Source organism: Phasianus colchicus, chromosome 12, assembly GCF_987193195.1.
Source record: "Phasianus colchicus chromosome 12, bPhaCol1.hap1.1, whole genome shotgun sequence".
Lineage (NCBI taxonomy): Eukaryota > Metazoa > Chordata > Aves > Galliformes > Phasianidae > Phasianus > Phasianus colchicus.
Genome location: NC_143447.1, coordinates 16,075,353 through 16,099,839, shown reverse-complemented (window position 1 = coordinate 16,099,839; position 24,487 = coordinate 16,075,353). Strand labels below are relative to the sequence as shown.

The 24,487-nt window shown below is 38.9% G+C and overlaps 1 long non-coding RNA gene across 2 annotated transcripts in view; it reads left to right on the top strand.

The window, feature by feature from the left end:
• Positions 1–24,487, top strand: part of LOC116225577 (uncharacterized) — a 267,476-nt gene that overhangs the window by 89,182 nt on the left and 153,807 nt on the right. For both annotated transcript variants that reach the window (XR_016470464.1, XR_016470465.1), the window contains exon 3: positions 13,411–13,497. This is a non-coding gene — a long non-coding RNA (uncharacterized LOC116225577). The remainder of the gene's footprint in view (positions 1–13,410; positions 13,498–24,487) is intronic.

Below are 24,487 nucleotides of genomic sequence, written 5' to 3'. Positions count from 1 at the left end.
CTTGAGACAGCTCTCTTCTGAGAGAATAAAGAAGGGCCCCTTAGTTGAAATGCAGGACTGGAGCTCTTCATAACCACCGGGCAACTGTTACGAGGGAAAAAGAAAGTTAAAAGAGATGGAGAACAAAAGGGGCTATCCTTGTTACAAGGCTCTGGTTCTGAACCTGAAAAACTCCTCTCCGTTAATCTTTTTATTATTTTACTCTGTATAGCCCCAGGTTTTGACAGCAAAATCTCTTGTCTTTCTGGGCAAGCATATGCAGCGTGCTTTAAAAAATTCTTGTGGATCTGCTTCTTTCATGAGCTCTTTGTACGTGGGGAAAGAGGAAGAAAGAAGGTGAACATTTCTTATTTGGTGAGGAAATGAAGAGAAGGATGGGATATTTCCAAAGCTAGAGAATTATAGCCAAGATGTAGATAACCAGTATCAAGGCTCTAAAAACTACTGTGTTATTCTATTTAGCACATAGGAAAAGGTGAAGTTGTGGTTACTCAGGTGGTGTGCAGACTTGAGGCCGTTATGTTTGATTTCAGAAGGACTGAAGCCAGCTTTTCCATGTCACCACTGCGGGTAAATGTCCTGGGTGCCTCCAGTGCCATGAGATCCCTAAGCCTGCAGAGCCTTCCTGGGGACAGCCCTGGGCTGATGGGAATGGCTGCTTGCGTCTTAGCAGTCCCCTCACATCTTCTTTAATGCTTACTTCATCAGTGATGAATATTTGTAACGTGTTTTATGTAAATAGAAGCATACAAAGAACATTTAACCCTCCCATTTTCCTAAGTTTAATGTGTTAGTTGAAGCTGTTTTTGCCTGTCCTGTTTTGCTGTTTATTTCTTGGCGGTTTTCCAATTATTCACCATCCTATGGTTCAGCTTTCTCCTGCGTTATCATTTCCATTTTATTTACTTGTTTATATTTCGGTATGCCCTGGATTTCTTTCTTACAATTTCCCACATATTCAACAAAGTTAGTCTACTATTCCAAATTATCCCTATATTACTATTGTATTTATAGTTAATTTTAATATATTCTTACATGTTCTCAGTGATTTGAGTTAGAAAAAATAAAGGCAATTTAGAAATTACTGCAGTTTCCTACCTACCTATATCCCATATGAATTGCACAAGATAAAATGAGATTATAAATTTCTAAATTTATCACAATATTAGAGACTTTCTCATGAAGGATTTTCTTCTGGTTAAGAGTTAATAGGACCAGGGAGCTCCAAAGCTGATGCTGAACGTCTAGTTTGACTCTAGACCTTGTGGACCATAATAATCCTCCTTAAGTTCACGATATTGTGCATCAGGAAGTGCAAAGTGCCTGAGCTCTTACTTTCTCTTGTGTTTCTGTTAGCTAAATGCTCCATGTGCTCTGCAGCATAGTTCAGCTTTTTCAGCCTCGTTCACTTTTCTGATGCTGGTGACTTGTGTTTCTGGTCTTTTAAATTCCTGTTTTGATACTTTTTACTTCAAAATCCTCTGGAACTGGCAAGTAAATTTAGTCATAGAGCTATAATGATGATTACAACTTTGTTCCATAATGGAAGGCCTCAGTGCTTGTCATTCAGGCTGGTGAACCTACCCTGAAGAGGACCAATAAGCTTCTCTGTTTCTAAAAGAAGCAAATTCAACACTACTGAAGTTCAGTTTGTTGTGAGTTAAAACTTGACATTTTTGCCTTTAGAGAGCAAGGCTCAAGTTCCACTAATTTACAGGAAAGAATATGTTTGATGAGTTCATCATAGCCTATGGTGGGGATATTTTGTCAGAGTGCAAAATCGCTGCACAAAATGTTATGATTGACAGCTGGTAGGAAAGGTTGCAGCTGCTTGTGATGGAGAGCCATTGGCAGCCACCAGTGGGAATTTGCCCACAACATCCCTTGGAACCATGCAGAGCATTGGCTAGTTTTCCACATCCCCCACTTTTGGGAACACCTAATTCTTTGCCTCACACCTACAGTTCGGGAAATAAATTGCTTTACTCCTGACAGAGTAGCTTACATATAGGAGCAATTTGGTATCCAAAATGTATTTATAGATACATCCGAACAAATTGTTTGAAGGAGAACTCTTCAGAGAAATGTGGTCATTAAATATAAAGGAAAAAAAAAAAAGGAAAGACAAACTGCAAATTTTATTTCTAAACCCTTCCGCCAGGAAAGGTTATGGAATTTAGGAAATGAGCTGCAGCTGACATGTCTGACAAATAACTCTCATGGAATCTATAAAGTGAGTTTATTTGTGCCATCTTTTACAGGAAGGGCTGTAGGGGAGTTTTGTAGCATTGCCACTGGGGCTGCTGAAACACCCGGCTGGTGATCAACATTTTGGATGCTCATGAATAACCGGAATATGAGCACCTTAAGCACAAATTCAACAAAGGTTTTTTCAAGTTCATCATCACATATGAGATTGCATCATTCATAGTGGCATTTATAGCCATCAGTACTATACAACCCATGGTAACAGATGACATTGCATGCTGAAAGAGGCCGTGAAAGGTCTTTCATACTGTTTCCTGCTCCTAATGACAGCTTTTACTGCCAGTTAGGACAGAATCCAAACACATGAAGTAATGATGGCTGTAGGTGTTGATTTGGATATGAAAAGTATAACCTAGCTTATGCAGCAATGATTAACAGAGACAATTTTTTCAGTGCATCCGTTGTTTGCACAATGCTAGAGAAAACAACAGATAAAGGGGCAGAGAGAGTGGGGATGAGATAGGAAATTTGTCCTGTTAGCAAACAACTTGATGTGCAGGTATGTTTTGTGTTGGTTGTGCTCGGACACCCACAGACATTTGGACATCATCCCCTTGAAGTCTATCCCAATTTACTGTAGAGGAATACAAATGTCTGCAGGACCTACTAATACGTTTCTAGGCTGGATGTAAGTGACAAATCTCTCTCTTCCTATACTTGTTTTTGTTTGTGTGAGTATATTCTGCATATGTAATTTCATGTTTAGCCAAAACTTCCATGTCTATAGAAAACTCATGAATATTTTATAGCTTTTGTTCATGAATTAATTCATGAGTTTTATAAATAGTGATAATTTGAAAAAATAATATGTCAGAAAGGCAATATCACTTTACTTACGAATGACCCCTTTCTCTTTTTCTTTTCCCTGGCTTGGGTATGTTTTCCCAAACAGCCTGTGAGGGAATTCACTGCTTTATTCACTTTTACCACACCTTGGACATTAGCAGTACAAAAGTGAAGATACAGATATACACAACCATGATGCATGGTAACTTCTTTTCCAGCCTACATCTAACTGGAGGCCTTTATCTGCACTGAAACATGATATCTGCAGGGCAAACCTCTTGGTCAGTGCTGGTGGGGTCCCACATGGCCTGCGAGTCTGCTGCTGCCCAAGACAGTGCTGATGGCTCGTGGCCGGGCGGGCTCGCATTCCTGCCTGGATATAATGAGTGCATGTGTGAGTGTGCGTGTGCATGTGTGCAATAAGTAATACAGGGTAATCCCCTTCCGATGACAGAAGCTTCAAGTGGTTACAAGCAGCAGAGCTGCTTTCAGCTGCCTGAGGTAACTGTCTGTAAAGTGCAAGGTAAAGAAATAATTAATTACTTTTACTGGGTAAAATGGGGGAGATGATATACGACGGCGTGCCTTTATTGCCAGCACTTTGATTCGACACGAGGCAGGGTTTTTGGTGAAAGAAGTGCTGAGGTATAGAGCACTGTTCTGCAGTGAAAGGTTGAATTTGAGCAAACACGCAGAGCCGTTTTACCCATATCAGATGTTCACAACTGCAACGCACGGAGGGGGAGGGAACAAAGTGAAAGATGGAAACAGAAAGAAAAAACATCCCCAAAATTGTGAACATGCACTCTTGCTGAGTAACCACATTCATAGCGGAGTGGGAGTGATTTGCTCTGACAACACAAGGCTGCTAATTTTGCTGAATTAACAGCACTTCCAGTAGTGGGAAGAGGGGAGGGAAAAACATTGATTCGTTATGGACATTCTCAGGATTATTAATTACAAGGTGTATAGGAGGTGTGTGGTCTACAGTACGACAGAAAGTTTGGTTGTGTGCCGCTGCTATGTTGCTTAAACAGCTAAATGTCTGGAGCAACACAGTTAAAAGAACAGGAAACATTTATATTTTAAAATAAAAGTAGGCTTACGCCTGTCAGTTAAAGGAAACAAGCTAGAAGATCAATTTGGATTCTTTCTTCACTCTAAAGTGGAGGGCATTTCACTAAGGGTCTTTAAATTAATGTAAACTCTTTTCATTCCTTGCCTTTGGAATGACAGAAGTCTGAGATTATTCTCTATTGAAAAGATTAATATTTTCAATACAAACTTAGAAATCCACTTGGACAGCCTCGAGCTTCCAGCTGTTGTTTATGCTAATAGTCAGAAAATCCCAGTGCCATTCTCTTAAAACAAAATTAATAAAAAAACAGCCCATTGAGTTAATTTTGTGGAATTATGTTAATAAGCACAATTTGCACTGTGCACGTTTACTTTGTGGTTTGTGGCGAGTTTGTAGAGGTTTTGTGAGCAAACCCAAATGTGGTGACAGCAAAACCTTTCCAAAGCACAGGCTTTTATGCTCTAAGCACAGAATTTCCTTTCGTGGTCATGTGTGACGTTTTTTGGATAATAAATGTCTGTAATAAGGTTTCCTTAGGTTGGCTCAGAGGGCCCGTGCCTCTGTTTTTAATGGCTGCATTCGGAGGAGTTTGGGTTACGTGTATTTTCTTAGGATTCAAGCACTTCCAACAGACAGCATTTAGTTACATAGAGGTTGGTACAGAGAACCATGGCTTGCTCACCACTTCTGACCAGAGGTATTAAAAATATATACCTCTGCATCATCTTGGCTGGCCGTAAGGACACAGCTTAACCCAGCCGAGGCACCCAAGTGAGTTAGCTGGTGAGGAGCCAGCCTCAGGTCTGTCCCACACGCAGAGCCATTCTGGGCTGATAGCAGATGGCCCTGGGACACTGGGAGAAGTTCTGGGCATCCAGACAGAGCGTGGGAGAAGCTGGAGTCAGGTGGCAGTGAGGTGGGAATGCTCTGGTCTGACAGCATGTGGAGTGCAGAAGTTTTCTGACTTCATGCTTCATAATTTCATTCTCCTCAAACACAAACTGGGGAGAGAAGAAATATCCCCCCTCTGACGGTCTGGGTCATCTAAAGTGGGACTCTTTTCATGGTGGAAGGGAATACATTTGCTGTGGAAACTGGTTCTATTCCTACATAGTAAAAAAAGCAGATTATTTAAATAAAATAAAGCTGAAAGAGGTACCAACATGTTGCCAATTGCAAACCTACCGACAAACCCCAACAAAAAGCCTCACAACGGAAAAGAAACGCCTTTTGTAAGGCGCTCTTTGTAGCAAATCGCTAAAAGTTGATTCCTGTAATGAATTAAAATATTCCAAAAGCTTAAAGCTTCTATCGCAGTTGACCTTTAAGGCATGTAGCAGCAAAGAAGTTAATACACTTTGCACATGTTGCAGAGCAACAGGTGGTAGAAAAACCCATGCGGGCTCCTCGCATTCCTTAGTTTTCAAACTGGTGGCCCCTGGTATTCTGGGATTTACACTACCTCCCCCAGGCTCTGACTGACAAGCTAATCGGTGTGCTGGGAAGCCCTAAGCTATTGATTCCACTGTAACAGAACACCTCCCAGTCAATGAAACTGCAATGAAATGCTTCAACAACGAAGAAAGGGAGGCATTAGGCTGTTGAGCAACTGGAAGAAATTTGCTTGTAGGTAGTGCGGCAGAAATGAAAAGGCTCTCGGGGGCACAAGCTTGAAAAGCCAGGTTATTAAAAAAGCCACAAAGCTGGAGTCTGGCTGAGTGGAGAAAAATAGTTATGGCTCAGTTAGGCGTATCTAAAAGGAGGAGGGAGGGGAATGCAGCTTTCAAAATTGCGTTAATCCCCCATGTACTTAATTTCTTTTCTTTTATAGCAGCTTGTAGTATAGCAACAAGTATTCAAGCAGTTAATAATTTTAAACAGTTTAACTTTCCGTAGGCAATATATCTTTAGCTTTAATTAGAATTTTATTTTAGTAGGGGGAAAATATTAAAATGACATTCTGATCATCCTCTAAGATGGAAAATATATGATAATATGAATATTTTATTAGACAAACTATTATTAAACAGCTGCTGCAAAATCTTAGCCACTGATTAGGAAGGGTTGCTGGAAATTCAGGTCGCTATCTCCTAAGAATGGCCAACAGCCTCCCCTCACAGTAATGACCACTGACCCACCAACAGCAAGCACAAAGGAGTCCCAGATATCTCCAAACAGAATCCCAATATCCTCAAAGCAGAATTGCATATCTGCAGTGCCAGCCATGGGGATAGCTTCTGTTTGGGGTAAAAAACCATCATTTCTGTTCCTTTGAATTCTCTTATAATAGTAAAAAGCATTTCTTTTTTTTTTTTTTGTTTGTTTGTTTGTTTTGTTTTACCACCCAATAAGGAGCTTGCTTAGACAAGCAGCTGGAATCTCTTGCCAGCACAAAATCACAAAATGCCTCTGTGTGCTGTATGGACATGGCTCAAGTGCTGTCTCCATCCCACACTGGATGAAGAGATGCTTGATGCTGCAGGATAGCTGAAGGGGTGGCACCTCAGCCACTTTGATTTGGCTGGGAGTTGGGGGCAAGCTGTCAGAGCAAAGGCTGGAATTTGCATCTGCCATTAATTGAGGAGCCTGGGTTTGCTGACCTTCAGGCAACACACAGGCTCTATCTATTTACTCAGTCTTTTCCTGAGTAAGCTGTCAGGTTTTATTTTGGGAAGTCCTCTCCCTCCAGAGTGGGACACTGAGTGCAATAAAAAATGTACAGGCCTTGATTGCACATGAGGCAAAACTGTATGTGCTTAGGCAGCCAGATTATTTTTCAGTGCCAATAAAATGGCTGACATTGTGCATAAACCCAGCAGAAGTGGCCTTTCTGGAAATTTCTCATCCCATCAATTATTGCCTGTTGTAGGTTCAGGAATTTTGCCTCAACCAATCAACAGAGGTGGCTGTTCTGCAGATTTTTTTTGGTGGTGGTGGTGGCAGTGCCATCTGTCTGAGTCTATATGTGATTATAAATGCCTATAGGGACTGTCTTGTTGTTCTGGAGTGCTCTGTGCACAGAGGGGAAGGAGAAGCTAAAGTCTAGGCTCAACTTGCTGAGCTTTGTTCATCTCTCAGGCTTATATAGCCCTGCTCAGCCACCTTTGCTCATGTGAGCCAGTGTGGTGGAGCTAACCTCATAACCAGAGTAGGAAAAAACCCTTCTTTTATTAAATGTATTGTCTGATGAAAAGAGGCATATACACAAATAATGGATTATTCCTAAAGCTGACCTCTATCTGTTTGCCTTAATTCTCTTCTCATCCTTGGATAGAATTCCTCTGAGGTTGATGGACATACATCGAAAACTTGGATTTGTGTCAGCAATGTTAATTAATCTGAATCCAGAAATATGCAGCTCAACACAGTGGAGTCCTGTTTTACACTTGGACAGCCTGGGCCAAACTCTCATGGACTTTCCACTCATTGAAATGAAATGCTTCTGCCATGAGATGCATATGAGCAATACACAGCTTAGCTGAATAGTAGGCCAACAGCTGTAGACCTAACTAATAAATTTTCTGAATGCCATGTTATCAATGTTTGGGATGTTCTTCTAAACCCACATACTCCTACAAGGAGTTGATTTCTTTTTTCCAATCATTCATTTGTTTTGGTCTGAGAGATGTTTAAATTTTTAGAGACTTCTGTGGTTATCTGATGACGTGAAAAGAACACTAAGGAACATAGTGTGTCCATTTTTAATGTGAGAATTTAGTAAATTTTTACAGCACTTTTATTTTATGATGGGAACATTACCTATTAGAAAAAGCAATTCTGAACTCTTTTATTTCACCAATTAGAAATGACTGTTTTACAAGTAGCTTCCAGTTTAAATATTTCAGTCTCATTTTCCTTTAAGAGTCTGTAAATCTTGCTTTTCCTAATGTTTAAGAAATTGAGCATTAAAAGCTTTGAGTCTTTTTTCAGTGTATAAGCTATGAGCTTGTATGGGCCTTGTATGAACAAAAGGTATGCTTGTTGCTGATATGAAGTCTGTTTTCTTCCTCTTATTTTGCCTTTCTATGAACATATCTTACAGATTATCACTAACAGGAGAACTAGAGGGTAGAGGCTTAGAGACAGGGAGTTCTTTTCCACTGTTCACATGGAGAAATTAAAAAAACAAAAATTCTCAAAGATGATCTAAGTCAGAAAGTTTATAAATAACCAAGGATGGCTGAAACACCTTGGAGAAGATAATCAGTTCTGTTTATTCTAGATGATTGTTAATAACCCTGTAATTATTGACTACTATTAGTGAAAATGTAAAAACAACTAATAGTTGCTTGAAAAGGGGAGAAGGTAAAAACCTCTGGGATTTAATGCAAATGGGCTTCAATCAATGGGCTTTTAAGCTTCCTCTAGGTTTTAGATCAACAGCAAAGTCAGGGCTGGCATGGCTTGTAGTGGCTGTTAATGCAACACATGCCTATCATTTGCTGTTGACAGGCATTAATAAAAAACTAATCTGAGGAAATTATGAAAAACCTACATATTATGGAATCTGGTTTATGTTTTGGCATGTGGCAAGCATTGGTCTAATACAAAGGAAACCATCGTGTATAAACTTTACAGGCATTGTTTCCACAGTAGGGGCAATTATTTTTCTTTTTTTTTCTTTCTTTTTTTTTTTTTTTTACTTTGTATGATCTTTTAATTGCCTCAAGGCCCGTACAGGTTTGCTTTGTGGTACCAAGGGTGTTAGTTTCAAGCTTTCTTTTACAGAAGCAAGAACCTTAAACAGCTGTTACTGACTCCTGTCAGCAATAGGAAAGTTCAGCTCTGCGACATCCCTTCTTGAGCTGACTCTGCTCCTCTTCCTCCCAAGCACTGGCTCCTCTGTCGTGTTTCCTGCATTTCCTAAAACTTGAAACCTTCTTAGATTCCTTTAGATAACTCTTTTTTTTTTTTTTTGCCCCTTTTTGGAGGTGCATCACCGGCAGAATTACACATACCACATGCCACTGCCCTGTATTCAACTTTGCCTTTCTCTTTTCATCTGCAAATTGCTCCACTGGTGTTGATGACACAAACACACTTTGTGCACTGATACCTTCTCCTAAGTTTATCTGGAGCTGCTGGGAATTCATTGGATTTCCTTTCCTCCCCACACAGTGTTAAAACTTGCTAGTTTCATCCCATCCACTAGGCAGCATGTGTTATGTCTTAAGACACTGCAAAGTTCAGTTATAATTTGAGGTGTGATCAATTCTTTTTTTTTTTCCTTTCTCTTTTATCTTCGTTTATCTCTGTCACAAAATTATTTTTATTTATTTATGGGAATGTGTGTTTGTAAGATCCTTGGTAAAGTCTTACCATACTGATACATTTTTGTCAGTCTGGAGTATTGTACTAAGAAACTCTGAAATATCTAAAATGAATGCATGAGGGAATTGAAAGAGAAAAAAAAAAGAAAAGGAAGAAGAAAAAAGACACAGAAGACAATCAATAGGATAAGGGTGAGAAAAGGGGTGAAGCAATTCTATAGATAGCCAGGCTGGAATGTGAGCACTAAGAGGAGTCTTTGGATAAATTCAAGCCAGATTTGGCCTGCAGCTCTTAGCTGGCAATTCCAGTAGAAGAGCAGGCCTCTACCCTGTGGTAAAGAGGTACAGAAAAATGCCACTTTGAATTAGTTTCAAAATGTTGCTGTGATGCAGATGAATGGCTTCTAGATGCCGAAGTGCAGTGCACCAACATAATAGCATATTGTTAAGTCACAGTGCCATTAAAGGATATAGTTATTAATCAAATTAAGTCAAAACACAAAGCGAGTACAAATTAGTATCAGATGACATGTCTCACTGTGAGCAGCAAAGGAGGAATGGAGGGAACCTGCCATTTTAAAAGAAAACAATCTTTCAGAAACCTAAAACAGAAGGTGAGGGAGTATCCTGCTACACAGGAACTGGCAGCTGGTATGTGCTATCTGGACAGTATTTGTCTTTACATTCAGATGACAGTCCTTGAGTGCTGCGGTGTAATTGGTGTCTCAGAAGCTTGGGCTAAACTCTGAATAGTGTTTGTTTTTGGAGATGTGGAAAATGTTTACCAGGAAAGACAATTGCACTTGAAATTTAAGGGGCTTAATATTTTTATATCTTTTTTTTCTGTCTTGATACACATCGTGTCAGTGTAATTTTTTTTTTTAATCTCCAGAAGAAATATTAATTCTCGTTGAAAGATGGATTGGGAGTGGGAGGGGTTTAAATTGTCATTTCATTAAATTCTGCAGAAACCCATCATTTGTGGGTTACAAAACTGGTCCAAATATTGTGATTTGTGCATGTTTGCCTCGACAACCTTCCACAACAAGACACAATTCTCCAGTTCATCCCACACGAGCACATGGTTACCCATCAATACAGGGACACATATGTATCCCTGTGTACTGCAGTTTTAGCTTCAGCTGTCTATATTCTTCCAGGTATGGCTAAACTTGATGAGTAGTTTCTTGAAAACAGTGATACTTGTGATACTCACAGTGCCTAGAGCTAATGTAACCACATTTAGTGGTGTTGAAGGATTTGGATTCTCCATTATGATGTGCATCCTTGCAGTAAATGTACTTTCTTTATGGATCATCAGAAACATAAAAATGGATGCAGAGTCTGCTGTGCTGGTGGAATAGAGGCCATTTCCCTCTCTACTTTGACATTCCTTTGTCTGCTCAGGCATTAGATGCATGGCCAGCATGAGATAATCTAATTTAAAAATGACTGTGAATTTTGTTTACAAATAGTTTTTTTTTTTGTGTGTGTGTGTAAGTGTTGGTTTGATTTGGAACAAGACTGGTAGGTGGCTTTGTGAGTTACCTGTCAACGTTCAAGTGTGTTTACTTCATTAATGGTTTCTGAGTGTGAAAGTTTGTTTCACTTCTGCTCTCACTTCCGGAGCCTATGGTTTCCTCATCATCGTGACACTCCCAAGCCTGCTGCTAACATACTGCTGCAGAGGAGAATATCATCGCATGGGATTACAACCTTAAACAAAAGTCACAACGGCAAGGCAGTCAATCTCAGGTGAATTGCTTAAACAGTGCATGTTTGTATTAGCTCAAATGTTAATATAGGCTGCTCTCTGCCATTATGTGTTTGTTATGGGTGACAACACCTGGAGAATATATCTGTCAGGACTGGACAAAGAGCAAACATTGCTCTGACTCAGTTCCTCACTAATAAATGCACTGAGATGTCACATAGTTTGTTATAAGTCTTCTTGCAAGGTATTACTCTATAAGATGAAAGAGAGACCTACAGAAACTGAAAATAGGGATACAGAAATCCAGGAGGGGTATTTGTAGATGACGATAACAAATATTCACTGACTTCAGTAGGATTGATTGAGTCACTAATGGGTAGCAAATCATCTCCTTTCTTAATCGTGGCCTTTTGGTGATAACAAGTTTATAGAGCATCTCAAGGGTACATGCATATGTATCATGATGAATAGAAACAAAGAAAGAGGATGGCATTTCAGGGAGATTCTGCTCGAAATCTTGGAAAGACACAGTCCTAACAGGCTGAGCTCTAGTAATCTTTGACTACATGCTTTATGCTCTTGAAAGGTCACATCATCATTTGCTTACGCTGTGGCTAAAATATGGCATGATGAGCAGGTCTGTAAAGCATTTTCACGGGTGTTATGTTGTGTGACAGCAAAGATTTGGAAATCTGAAGGAACAAAGGGCAGAAAGCTTCTACCATCTTAACGCAGGTCTCAGCATGTAGAGAGGCTGCTCTGCTGCTGGCTGCAAAACAAACTAAAAACAACACATGTGCTTCAATCTTCACTCAATTGGAATGGGCTTAAGAAACACCTTCAATTATTTGTTCATTTGAGGCCTGAGTGGGATGGGAATATAGCAATCATTATAGGGTGTTAAATCAGCCTTTGTGTAATTGGGCACAGCTTCCCTGAAGCAAGTACAGTTGCACCTGTTTGAACCAGGGCTTCATCTGGTCTGCTGAAGGTGAGCTGGAGACCCACCAACACCTTTCAGATGGATCTACCATAAGTCAACAAATGATGATAACAACCTTCAACTGCAACAGCAAATGCTCTTCATTCCAGGAGAAGTGTTTGTAGCCACAGGGGAATAAACCTGTTTTTTGAGAAAGAATGGGCTTTCCATAAGTAGCTGAGATTAGTTCTGAATGTTTGCTCCATCATCGAACAAAGTAATGCAGCCATCTCTTTCTGCTCTATCTATAGAGATAAGAGGAAATATAGGAAGCTTATACAAATTAAGGGCTATGTATGTATGGTCACATATAAAGGTGATAATAGATTCAAAGAGCTGTTCCTGACTGTATCTACATTAAGAAATTCTGATAATAAAACTTAGTTAAAAACAGTTATCAAGATACAATCAGCTTTACACGTTGAATATTCCAACCCCAAAAAGGAAACAAAACAGAATCAAAGCTTCTAATCAGTTTATGATCCAGAGATCTTGCCAGCCAAACTCATTGGAAGAAGTAATGTAAACAGAAAGATGCAAGCAAAGTCAGTTAAGTGGAATTTAAGCTGTCAAGCTACAGTGTAGAACTCCATTACCATATCTCCTCGTGTTTTTTTTTAATAGTATTCTCTGAAAAGCACTAGATGTAATAAAGTCAATTTAAAATTTGTTCTACCAATCTTTTGCATCTGTAATTTTCCCATTAAATGTAAATGCCCATGAGGCATGCTATTTGCATTACATTGCATTTGCAGTCTTTAAAACAAACTATAAATCCCCTCCTTGTTTCATGTGATTGATGCTGTGTGTATAAATACCACCATAAACCTCAAAGGGGGCTAACAGTGACAGTAAATTAAAGTTTTCAAGTCTGGCAGCATCTCAGCACTTCAGCCCTTGATCTTAAGCAGCGTTGTTAACCCCCGCCTCATTGCCCTCCTGAACTCACCTTTTTTTTTTTTTTTCCTTCTTTTTTTCCCCCCCCTTTTTCCCTATTCTATTCCTACTCTGATTTCCTTGGGAAACACCTTCTCATCCATACAAGCTGGACCAAGTCAGGAATATGCTGTTAATTAACAAGAGGCTGCAGCTGCTTGCCAGATAGGATGGGGCCTTAACTTAGCTGCCTTGGAATATCTGAGTTCAAGACTCTCAGGGCATATTGGCTTGGAAGGCAATACTTAGCTATGACTCCCATGATTATCCAGCAGCTTTCCAATGGCTAACTGGCTTTTGGGGTACATTTTTTTTTTTTTTTCCCCACCTCCTTTCTTCTCTCCTCCATGATTGCCTTTTTTTGGTTCATTTTTAGGCCACATACAAAAGGAAAGAGATGAAGAAATAAGAGAAACATTCTCCAAGGTTGAAGAAATGTATTCTTCAGTTTCCCAGTTAACAGGTAATCCTGCTCTGCCTTATTAAGTCTTGCTGTAAAACCCATCTTGATTTGATCTTGTTGAGTCTTGATGTCTATCATTGTTTAAGTAGAAAGGGACACTATTTATGCCAAAAGCATCTAAAAGACTGTTGTGGCTAAAGGCAGCCTTTTCACAGGTGAAGGTGTGACAGAGGCCATAAGGTAATACCTGCTCACTCCCACTAAGGGTCTGGCTCTCTTTGCATTAAAACCAAGAATAGTAGCTCAGCACTAAATCCTGTAGTGAGAATTTTTTGTACTTGGAAAGGAAAACTCACTTATGAGAAAATATGTGGTGCAACTACCATACAAAATGTACTTAAATCTATGAGGAGGAGGGAATTATTTTCTGGTCGAGAAAGTGTTCGTAGATGTGATTTCTAAAGATCGTGTTCAGTGGTGGAAAGGAGTGGTAAGGAAAAGGAAAATGAAAACAGAGTGGTGATGGGGCTAATTAATCAATTCACGCTACTATTCTCCACCTGAGACTCTCTGAGAACGTGGGAGTGGGTGATATGGCCAAGGTAGGTGCTGCTTGGGATTTGCAGGCTTGTAGCGAGGGAAGTCTGCAGAGCTTTTCCTATGCTTTCTTCTCCCACCCTATGTGTTCAGGGTTTTTTTTTCTGCTTACAAACGATATTTTAACTTGGTATTTTCTCTAAGTCTCTTTATGCTATAACTTCTAGAAGTTGGTGATATCCAAAGTCCTATCAGGCCTCTTTGTGACATGGAGTGCATTATAATGTAAAATGCTTTTACTGTAACCTTTCTGAAGAGTGTAACTTTTTGGTAAAACTTAGGAATGTGAGATATATATTTTCAAGAGAAAATGGCTGATATATGCAAAAGGAGTGAAAACAAACTGGAAGTGTTATGGTAAAAATGGTAACCTGAAATAAAACAAGCAATGTTGTTAAGTCTAGATTCCCTTCGAAGTAAACTTAACAATGACTGAAGGTGTAAGGCGTTAGCATTCTTTCCTGAGCATGAGTATGTTATGTTCATCTTTGAACATCAATAATTGTATTCAACAATCTGCAACAAACTGTGCAGAATGATGACTCAACAGGTAATTGCTGATGGTTGTTCAATTTCCCTTCCTATAAAACAGTTTCCTATTTTGGAAAGTAATTACTTGAGCATCTGAAGTAGCCAAAGGAAACCAGAGCATTACAATTCTTTTGACAAAGAGGTTCAGAGGTGTCAGGATCATGTACAGGCAAGCAGAGGTTTATCTGTGTCTTTTGACTGATATTGGGTGATGTTTTCCTGAACCTTGTGAGGTCTGAGCTTATGATGTTCTTCCAAAACTGTACAGTTGGACTGTATTCTGCTGTCTGATGCATTTGATAGAGGTCTAGGGATGCAGTCCCTAATCTTATGAAGAAGTCACTAAATGGCTCTTTTAATGCTTTAAAAGTTCACTCAAAAGCAGAAGTTCAATGTGTGTCTTGCAAATAACCTGGGACTTCCCTTCTCCTAGCAACGAATCCCTTGAGAGCTAAGTTTACTGCAGTCAGATTCAAATTTACAAAGTAAAAGGAATAAAAAGCAATTCCGATAGTACTAATATATATACACACAAACATCTATATATTTTAAATACACTTAAATTTCATTAGCAATGATTGTTTAGAGAAATATCATTACATTCCTGGGCTTGGGAGCCTTCTCCAGGGTTGTGAACAATCAAAGATTTATTTGAGCTTTCTGCACACTGGGAAATGAAGACACAGAATCTCATTATCATGTCTATTAAAAGGCAGAATCTGGGGTACATCTAAGAAAAGATGTATTACTTTTTAAACTGCACTGCAAACTGTGAAGTACTACAGGGACTTGAACTATTTAAAAATACTCTGGGCTTATGAGTAAGAAAAAATAGGGTCTCTTTCCCAAACAGTATAAAAATATCACACCATTAAGTTCTGCTGTTATTACAGTCTTGGAAATACGATTGTATCTACTTTTCCTTCAAGCTGGTTGATCCCTGGATTTGAAGTTGGGGTCGAGGGACCGTGGAGGGCTACCAGAGTGAGTTACTTAGGGGACAATGCTGTGGGGGGTATGAACAATGACCAGTTAAATTCTAGTTAACCCCAATTATAAACCTTCACCTTTGTTAATTAGATTAATTAATCAGCAGGCACTCTACTTACAGTGTGTTGGAGGCATACCATCCAACATTTTCACCATTTATTAAAAGTTAAAATCTTTTATGTCATCAGTCTATTGCATGAAAATGGCCATGCAATGTATTGCAATAAAGGTAAAATCAGGTTAAGTTTACCTATAAATTAGAGGGTAGCATTTATTATAACCATCCTTCTTAGAAGTGAAAAATTTGCCTTGCAAGCACTTTCTGTAGTTATTAAAGATCTCCAAGCTATGAATCTGAGAACTTAATTAAAAGCTGCAGAGACATATTCAAGGAAGGGAAGAGTTGAACATCAGTACTGGCAAATTTCTAATGTTTTCTACGTCTTGTTCCTCCTCTGATTAGTGCTTGAAATTCTGCGTGCAATGGGACAGTGTCTTAATGTGCTGACCTCTGGAGAGCTGAGTCCAGTTGAGGTCTGGTTACGGCACAGGTGGTGGGAAATGGGTTTGCTCCTGAAGCTGAAAGGTTGGTTACATCTTCTGGGGCCCTGGTGGTCGCAGCTCCATGAGGAATTCCACAAGGTGGGAAAGCAAAGCGCAACCTCAAAATGGACCTGGTTGGCCTGTGTTGGCCTGAGGAATCCTTTTCATGGTTGTCAGAACAACTCACCACTTGTCATGCTAGCAGAAACCATAGAAGTAGTTTGCATAAACAGGGACAAGTTTTGCTTTCAGTCCCGCATGTGTAATAAATTTACACTAACCCCTCTGAGTACAAGGGAGATAATTCCTAATTTATATTTGTGAGAAAGATCTGTTTTGTCCATGGAATACTTTCAACAGAATGAGTCAAAGCAATTTATATGTGCTCACAAGCTCCAGAACAGCCCTGTGAAGCAGTGAATATATAAAATATAGAAATATATCTCCACTTTACAGCTGTATGAACTGAAGCACGGGAGCTCAGCTCCTGTCAAGGCAATGGTTTAGACTCTCATTTGGACGAGAGATCTGCAGTGACAATATTCAAAGGGGTCTACAAGAAAAGTAGTTGTCAAAACTCAGCTCCTTCTGAACATTTTATAACGTTTCTTTAAAAAGTAGTTAAAAAACGTTGCAGAAAGCAACGTGAATCATGACAATGGTTTTACACTCCAGCAATGTGGCAAGGCTTTTCTATGCCTGCAAAGCTGGAGCTTCTCCTAACTGCGGTTCCTTTTGTTTGTGTCATGATTTGATGATTTCGAGAGAAGATCTTTTCTTGGCTAACCATGTGGATAAAATACTGCAGACATCTTTCTGAGATTTGTTCAAGAAGCCACGTTTTGGCTTTGGAAAAGAGTTTTAAATGTGAAATGTTTGGGGGATCTGTGTCTGAAAATGTGTGTTTATGTAAGAGGTAGCTGCATAGCATTTCTGGCACTATATTTCTATACTTTAAAGCATGTTGCATGGTTGGGAGGGCTGTGCTTAAGGAACTTGAAGGGGAGCAAACCATGTTCAGAACATGGAAGAGACAAGGGGCAGCTGAGCAGGAATAAATGCAGGAAGGGCATCTTAGAAGTGTCACTGAAAGTAAGTAGGAAATGGGTTTAGTCTTAATTAAGACCTACGGGTTTGTTGCAGTTGTGCTGTATTGAGTATCCAGAACATTGCCCTCTTGTTCATAGGTGAAGAAGTGATATTGTTGTGTTAGACTCTCCTTGAAAACCAAACAATCTCATGAGGCAAGCAGGCAAAAATTCCAGATTATGGAAATTAATTAAAGCACACAATACTGCCTTTCTCAGTGTTCAGACTCAACTAATTAGGGATTATATTATTCAAGAACAGCAGATCAGTTGGGATTGTTTTCTGTAAAAATCCGCAGTGAAATATATAGTTACCTGTTGAAAAGAGAGAAATCATGCCCAAGTACAAAGGATGGATTGAGGCACGATGCTGCGCATTGACAAAATAAATTATGAAAACAATAATCATGTTTATCCAATCTCTTTGTGCAAAACTGTTATTTTGATTCCAGTGCCAGCTGTCTGAAACTTTAATTTAAGTGCTTGCTTGAGGCAAGACATTTGGGATACTAGTTTAGAATGTTTTATAGCCTAAGCAATATGTTTTACTAACCTCAAATACTATGATGATTTTTAATGGTAACTATGATATGTTCAAGGGGGTTCCAGGCTGATCTTTGATTTTTAGCAGAACTTAATGAACCCCAATATTTCTTTGACTTCATTAGCTGCCAATTCCCCAGGAGCTGCGGGAGACTTTTCCAGAAGACGAGCACTTTAGATTTGAATGGGAGAATACCAAGTAACTTATTGAGCTACCTTTATTCTAGTGTCAAAGAAGTGTGTGTGTGTGATAGTCATCTGAGGAAACAGTTAAAAAAAATAAATCTGTCTATGTTTGAGTAATATGAACAGGCTCCTAGTCTTTGTGCCTCAGTTTCCAGCAGCATGACATGGTTAACAGCACTTGCTGGGTCCAGAAACCCTTCAGTCACAGTTTCTCAGGTGCTAAATACATCCAGGAAGGTTTGGTTTGAATAGAGATTTAAAAGGATTTTTCTTCTGTTCATTGGATTTTCTGAATCATTGAAGTGGATGGAAATATTTTCAGTGGTTTTGTCGGCTTCTTTTTCTGAAATGTTGGATAAAAAGCATGAATGTATACCTTTTAACCAAAGGGATTACAAACAAGTGTTAGAAAGATTTCTTCAGGCTATAGATGTTATTTTTTTCCTGCTAGGTTTACTTGTTTTGAATGAAATATATCATCCTTGTCAATGAGTTTTCTGGCACTTTAACACACAGTCTAACCCAGAAATTAATGGCTTATTGAAATAACAGCTTTGAAAGGGATATATATATATATATATTTTTTTATTTTTTTTTTCAAAGAATGAGGATTTCATTTGGTACATGCTGGAACACTGATTCAGTCATGCTTTACCATGGAAAAATGACTATTTGCACTCAGGTATACATTATAGTATAGTATGTAGTGTTTATTTTTTTTTCAAACTGTCACATCACTTCACTCGACCAAAGATAATATTTCATTGAAAATAATCTATCCCATATTTTAAGCTTTTTTTTTTTTTTTTTTTTTTAAATAATATCTCTGAAATTTGAATTCAATTTGAAAAAAACCACTCTCTTAGATCATTTTAAATACATTCCTATTCTGGAGTAAGTATTCATAAAGGAAAAATTTCTTGGTTCAAATACATTAACTGTAAGTGTAGCCTTCGTGGACCCATTAAATCCCAAATGAACCCTGGGTTCCCCAGCTGATGGCTTCTGGGCCATTTGCACTATTCTGGGATAATCTGTGTGGCCCTCGACTTTCACTCTTCCTTCAGTTTTCTCAACAGCTCCCCACAGCTCAGATCTGTGCTTGTTGTTCTTTTCAGTTAGCACTCAGTTCTCTGCTCCTCGCCAGGTACCTTTTCTCTGTTTAACTGCAGTTCTTGGTTGTCTCTTTAAGTTTTTCTTTACTGTTTTCCCTCTATTACTGTTTGTGAAGCCAGTGATGTACTGCACACATGCACACACAATTTGGTGAGTTATTTACTCGTTACGTATTGTTTTTACTGGTGGACGTCTTACCAGAAAGGAATTAAATCACAAAATTTACAATGCAGGTTATGTGACTGCAATGGAATAATTCTAAGTTATTTCATGTAATTTTTTAATTGTTATTATTTTTTTAATATTTGTTTTTTTTTCCCTTCCATGATTATAAACAGTGAACATGAAATTAGCTCATATAATGTGATGATTTTGATTTAGAGAAAGTTGGGAAGGTGTATTTATAGTACTTTATTTGTTTATTTTTACTACTGGTGACAAAAAATAAAGAACTGAATGAAAGGTTATTTCATTCAGCCCATTTGTTTTCTCTGATGCAGACTGAATGGTTCTAAGTCATCCTGGCCTCCACTGATTTTGGCATCTGTCAGACAACATCTGTCATTTTTAATCCAATAGCATGAGTTTCCATTACAACAAATCCTTTTCCTATTCAAATTTATGTTGGAAATAATAATTTGGATCTTGTAAATTTTCACTACGAATGGGATGAACCAGTTCTGCCCACATTAGTGAACAGTCTGTTTTCTTGTAAGTGCAACAAAGAAGAAGTTTATTATATTTCCGTCTGAAGTTATCAGAAGAAATGTGCTTTTGAATATTAACTGTCAGTGAGCTAGCATAGTTTTTAGAGCTATTGCTCCTGATTTGGGTGAGGAATTAATCTACAAGGTCACCAGAAGAGCACTGAAGTTTTATCTAGAGTTGGTCCACTTCTAAGGCAAGGATAGTACATAGCTTGCAAAGATAATGGAGAAGTGTTTGCAGAATGTTTTCAACGTGCAGAGTGATATACAAGTAGGAAGCATTGTATCTTTTTCTAAAGAGTGATTTTGATAAATTGCATCAAATTCCAATGCTTCATAGATCATTCCCAGTCTAAGTTCTATGTCCAAACATGCAGTCCTATGTACTAACGTATGATTCTTGCCTCAAATAATTGACTATTTACTTCAAGTCCGAGGAAAGAAATTTGGCGTACAAGTAGAAGACAGATTGGAGAAGATGAGAATAAAGATAATAAGATCACACACTTATATATGTACCAGTGACAAGACAGCTTGAGAGTTAGAGGTTTTCTGAAATGGAGGTGTGTATCTGTTTGTACACGTCTCATCACCCAAAATATTACCTATCCCACCTGCTCTCTGAAACAAGAGAAGCTAATATCCTGGTGAATTAATGTAGTCTAATCCCCTCGCTGGGAAAAATTGAATATGGTAAAAATTTGTAGAAGAAGCAAATGTCGTTGTAGTTGAATTCAGGGAAAGCACTCATGAAAGGGATATGGATTAAAAAAAAAAGTGATTTAATCTCACGTTAGTAGCAAGTGGTGAAGACTAGCATAGAAAGGCTATGCTTTGAAATGACAAATGAGATGGAAAATTCTGGTTTGATGTGCTGCACAGGAGTTTAAACTCAGATGTATTCACTAGCTTAGACTAAAAATATGTCTAATTCCCAGTGTGTTGTCTCCCAGAGAAGTTAATGTGAGGAGTGCTAGAGATGTGACCCCTACAAGGCTAATTTTTGCCCTGCCAGAGGCATTCAGCAGCATCTGAAGCTCTGCTGAGAGGACTGCAGCACGACAGACCTGCTCCCCAGGACATGATTCAAACCTTTTTTATGAGCTCTTCTGTATTCTTGGTTTCCTCAGCTTTTCATAGGAATGAGTAGTATAGTTTAGTCATTTGTGAGGGGGGGAAAAAAAAATGAACTATGAATCAGCTCTCTGGGAGAGTTCCTTCCCTACTGGTAACCACTCAGTCCCTCAGTCAGGATCTTGCTGCTTCTTTTTCTCATCCCATACTATTTAGTGTATTGTCACTGAGCCACATAAGACTCAGAGATCATGTTTAGAGATAGCATGAAATCTGAAAAAGCAGAATTTCCAAATAGAATGAATCCATCAGTTTGATACTAATCCCTGCAGGAGACATGGGAATTAATTTCTCTGTCTACATTGCATGTTGGAGGGACTCCTTGTAATGTTTGGTTTATTTTTAAATGCAACTATAAGCATAAAGGCTTCCTATTGTATTTAAAAAAAAAAAAAAAAAATCCATCATAATGTAAATCACATAAATTGTGAGGTGAAAGGAAAATGATGGGGTCTAGGCTCGGATGGTGCAAGTTCATGGCATTTGTTGGATGGTTGTATTTGGCGTTAAACTGATGAATCTTGTTGGAAGCCACGAAGCAGGGAAAAAACCCTGGAACATAGTATCATTGTATTTATTCACTAGAAAAGCTCCATTTGTGAACCCCTGGATAAGCATAGGGGAAGTGTTGTAATTTTAGAAGATACCTCTTATTGAAATCTGTTGATTCAGCAGTATGCAAGAGCAGAAATTCCATTGCGTTTTTATCTAGTTTTCACTATGTGCTGAATTGGACTTTGAACATTAAGTGAGTGCCGGTTGGGAAAGCCTTGCAGCACAGACATTATTAATAATGCTTAAATCCAAAAACAGTTTTTTCTATTGCATCTCAGTTACTGGATTTAATTAGCATCCAGTAGCCGGGAAGAGAACAGCAGTGACAACTGACATAAAGTCAGGTACAGAAGTACCGGGAAATCCATGCAGTCCAATTGTGATATGAGATATAAGACGACCCATGAGCATTAGAGTTACATCCATCAGTATGGTATGGTTGTTCATTAGCCAATAAGATGCCTTCTTTTCATCCTACTCCTCTAGAATCAGCAACTTTGCCTTTGCAATTTGTTTCTTTGAGCAATGAAAATAGATGAGTTGATTGTTGCAAAAAATCATATATCTTAATATGCATTTTATTCTCTCTGCTATATATTTCTGCTGAGAATCTGTAACAGATCATAAAGAACGTATCTTAAATAAAAACAGCGTATCTTAAAGGCACCCTGTGAGTGCAATTAGAAACATTTCCCATCATACAGCAAAGATAATGTTTCCTAAATGCTCTTAATTTCATACATCTGTTATGCTCTGTCATGAATTTTTTTCTCCTCCCAAGACAATTTTTGAAGGTTTCTGCCAATGTAATTCAATTTAAAGCTTTTAATGTCAGCTCAATGGGTCATGCCACATTCTCCACATTTGTATTAGCTTCTCCTCTTAGGAAAGGCAGCAATACGATGAATACTTGTAATCAGTAGCCAATGTTCATGAGAAATAGCCACAGCATTTTTCTGTTATTTGCTGTCCATATGTTGCAAACGTTCTTTTCTTGTCTTTAATATATACACAGCCATGTAGACATGCATTGAACATACATCTACAGAATATGTTTACATGGTGTTTTCTTGGGCCACAAGTTATTTGTACTGTTTTTAAAACTGCAAAGCATCTTCCTTAGTCACTTCTTTTCAAAATATGTCTAGCAATTCTTGCGCTGTTTAGTAAACAATTGCCATGCATTAATTTTTGACTTTGTTTTAAAACTATCTTCAAAAGTGCTGATTTCACATTACTTTTCATTTCAAGAGCTACCATTCCACTTGGTACTGATCCTGAAGAGCAGGTTCAGAGGCTTCTCTGACACCTCTCAGATGAGTTTTATTTTCATTAACGCTAAAAATAAGTTCTCAGTTCTCCTATTTCTGCTACCAACAAGGTACTGCAGTAGTAGAGACCTCTAGCAGTGGGAGTATGTGGAGGAATGAGTTAGGAGAACTGATTCATGGGGCCACAGTCCGTGTCTCAACCTTTGCTTTAATCACCAGTGGAGCTGGGAAGTTGCCTCCACTTTTTGTTGCCTCAACAATTCGCAGATTGAGAAGTTGTGGAAATATTTTGTTTGTGTGTTTTCAATGGAAATAATATAGTTTGAGTAGTTGAAATAGTTGAAATAAAATTGTGTGGTTTTTCTTTGCTGGGATGGCTCCAACCACTCTTCATGTGACAATAAAATCTCACCAATAAATTGCGTCTTAGGATTTTTAAATGGGAAGGCTGGAGGTTCCATTTGTCCCAAAGATGCACTCCTGCCATTTTGCCTACATCTCCCACGGTGCCCTGCAGCCATGTGATGCCCATGGGGAGCCGTGATGTGACTCAGTGGGATGTTTGCACTGTGCTAGGGAGCAACGTGGGGCAGCTGGCCTTCCTATAATCCATAGGCAGTCACTTTGTGAGACCAGTTTAAGTGCTCTGGGTTAATTTAAAAGGCTAAATGTTCTGAGTGCCAGCTTGTAATGAAATACATTGATGTTTATGACAACAAATCTTTTCTGTTCCCCCTACTATCAGTATGTCCTTTAGACCACACATGCTTTGATTTTTGTCATGATAACAAAGTGATTTTTCTAAAGGGAATTCCAACACAGATTTTGTTATAAAACTGCTTCACCACCACCCTTTCAGATATGAAGAGGCTCAAACACATCAAGATTTGATAGCAAAATAAACGTAGAATCTGTTTTCCCAACAGAATTTGTGGCCAGGGAAATAAAACCAAAGGACTTTTACCCTCAAACATCAGAAAAAAAATCTCAGAAAAAGCAAATACCATCACCAGAGCCTGACCCTGCAGCCCAGGAGACCCCTTTGCCTCATGGCTGCACACCAGCACTGCTACAATTGATCAGGAAAGCAGCTTTAAAAACTCAGTCTAAGGCTTTCCTGATTACCTTAAAATAATCAGTGAGCCGCTTGAAACCAATACAGCCACAAAGCAGAGCTCCCAGCCTGCTCTCTGCACGCTGACAGGCACAGCCTAATGACCCTAGAGAGCAGCCAGCCCTTCTGATGCAGCATCATCTGCTCTTCAAGACTAAAGTGACGTGTCCTCTGCTCTCCACGTGCTCCGCAGACCGGGAACGGAGCAGCATCACTCCTGACACAATCCCCAAAATGACACCTGTTCAGCACAGATGCCACACGGGGACTTGGAGAGCCGGTCCCTTGCAGCTATGCAATCACAGATCAGTTTTCAATGAAATATTACTTACTTGAATCAGTGTTGTCTTGGTTCCTCGTGAAGGGTGCAGCAGGCATAAAATGCGGTATTGATTTCTGAGATGTAGCTCAGTCCTCTCTTCAGGGCCGTTTCAAAAAAAATGCAAAGTATTTCTTTTCTTTCACACCTGAAATCGCATCACCTTTAGAAACGGGAGGTCGAGGCTCTTTTATGTCACCTTGTATTTATCTCCTATCTTTTTTTTTTTTTCTCATCCTCCTCTCTTCATCTCGCAGTTTTTCTTTCTCCTCCTTGAGTTTTTATTGCCTCTTTGGCTCTCCTCTTAGCTCCTGCTCTAATTTCTGCCTTTTCCCCTGCTCTCCTGAGTGCTTTTA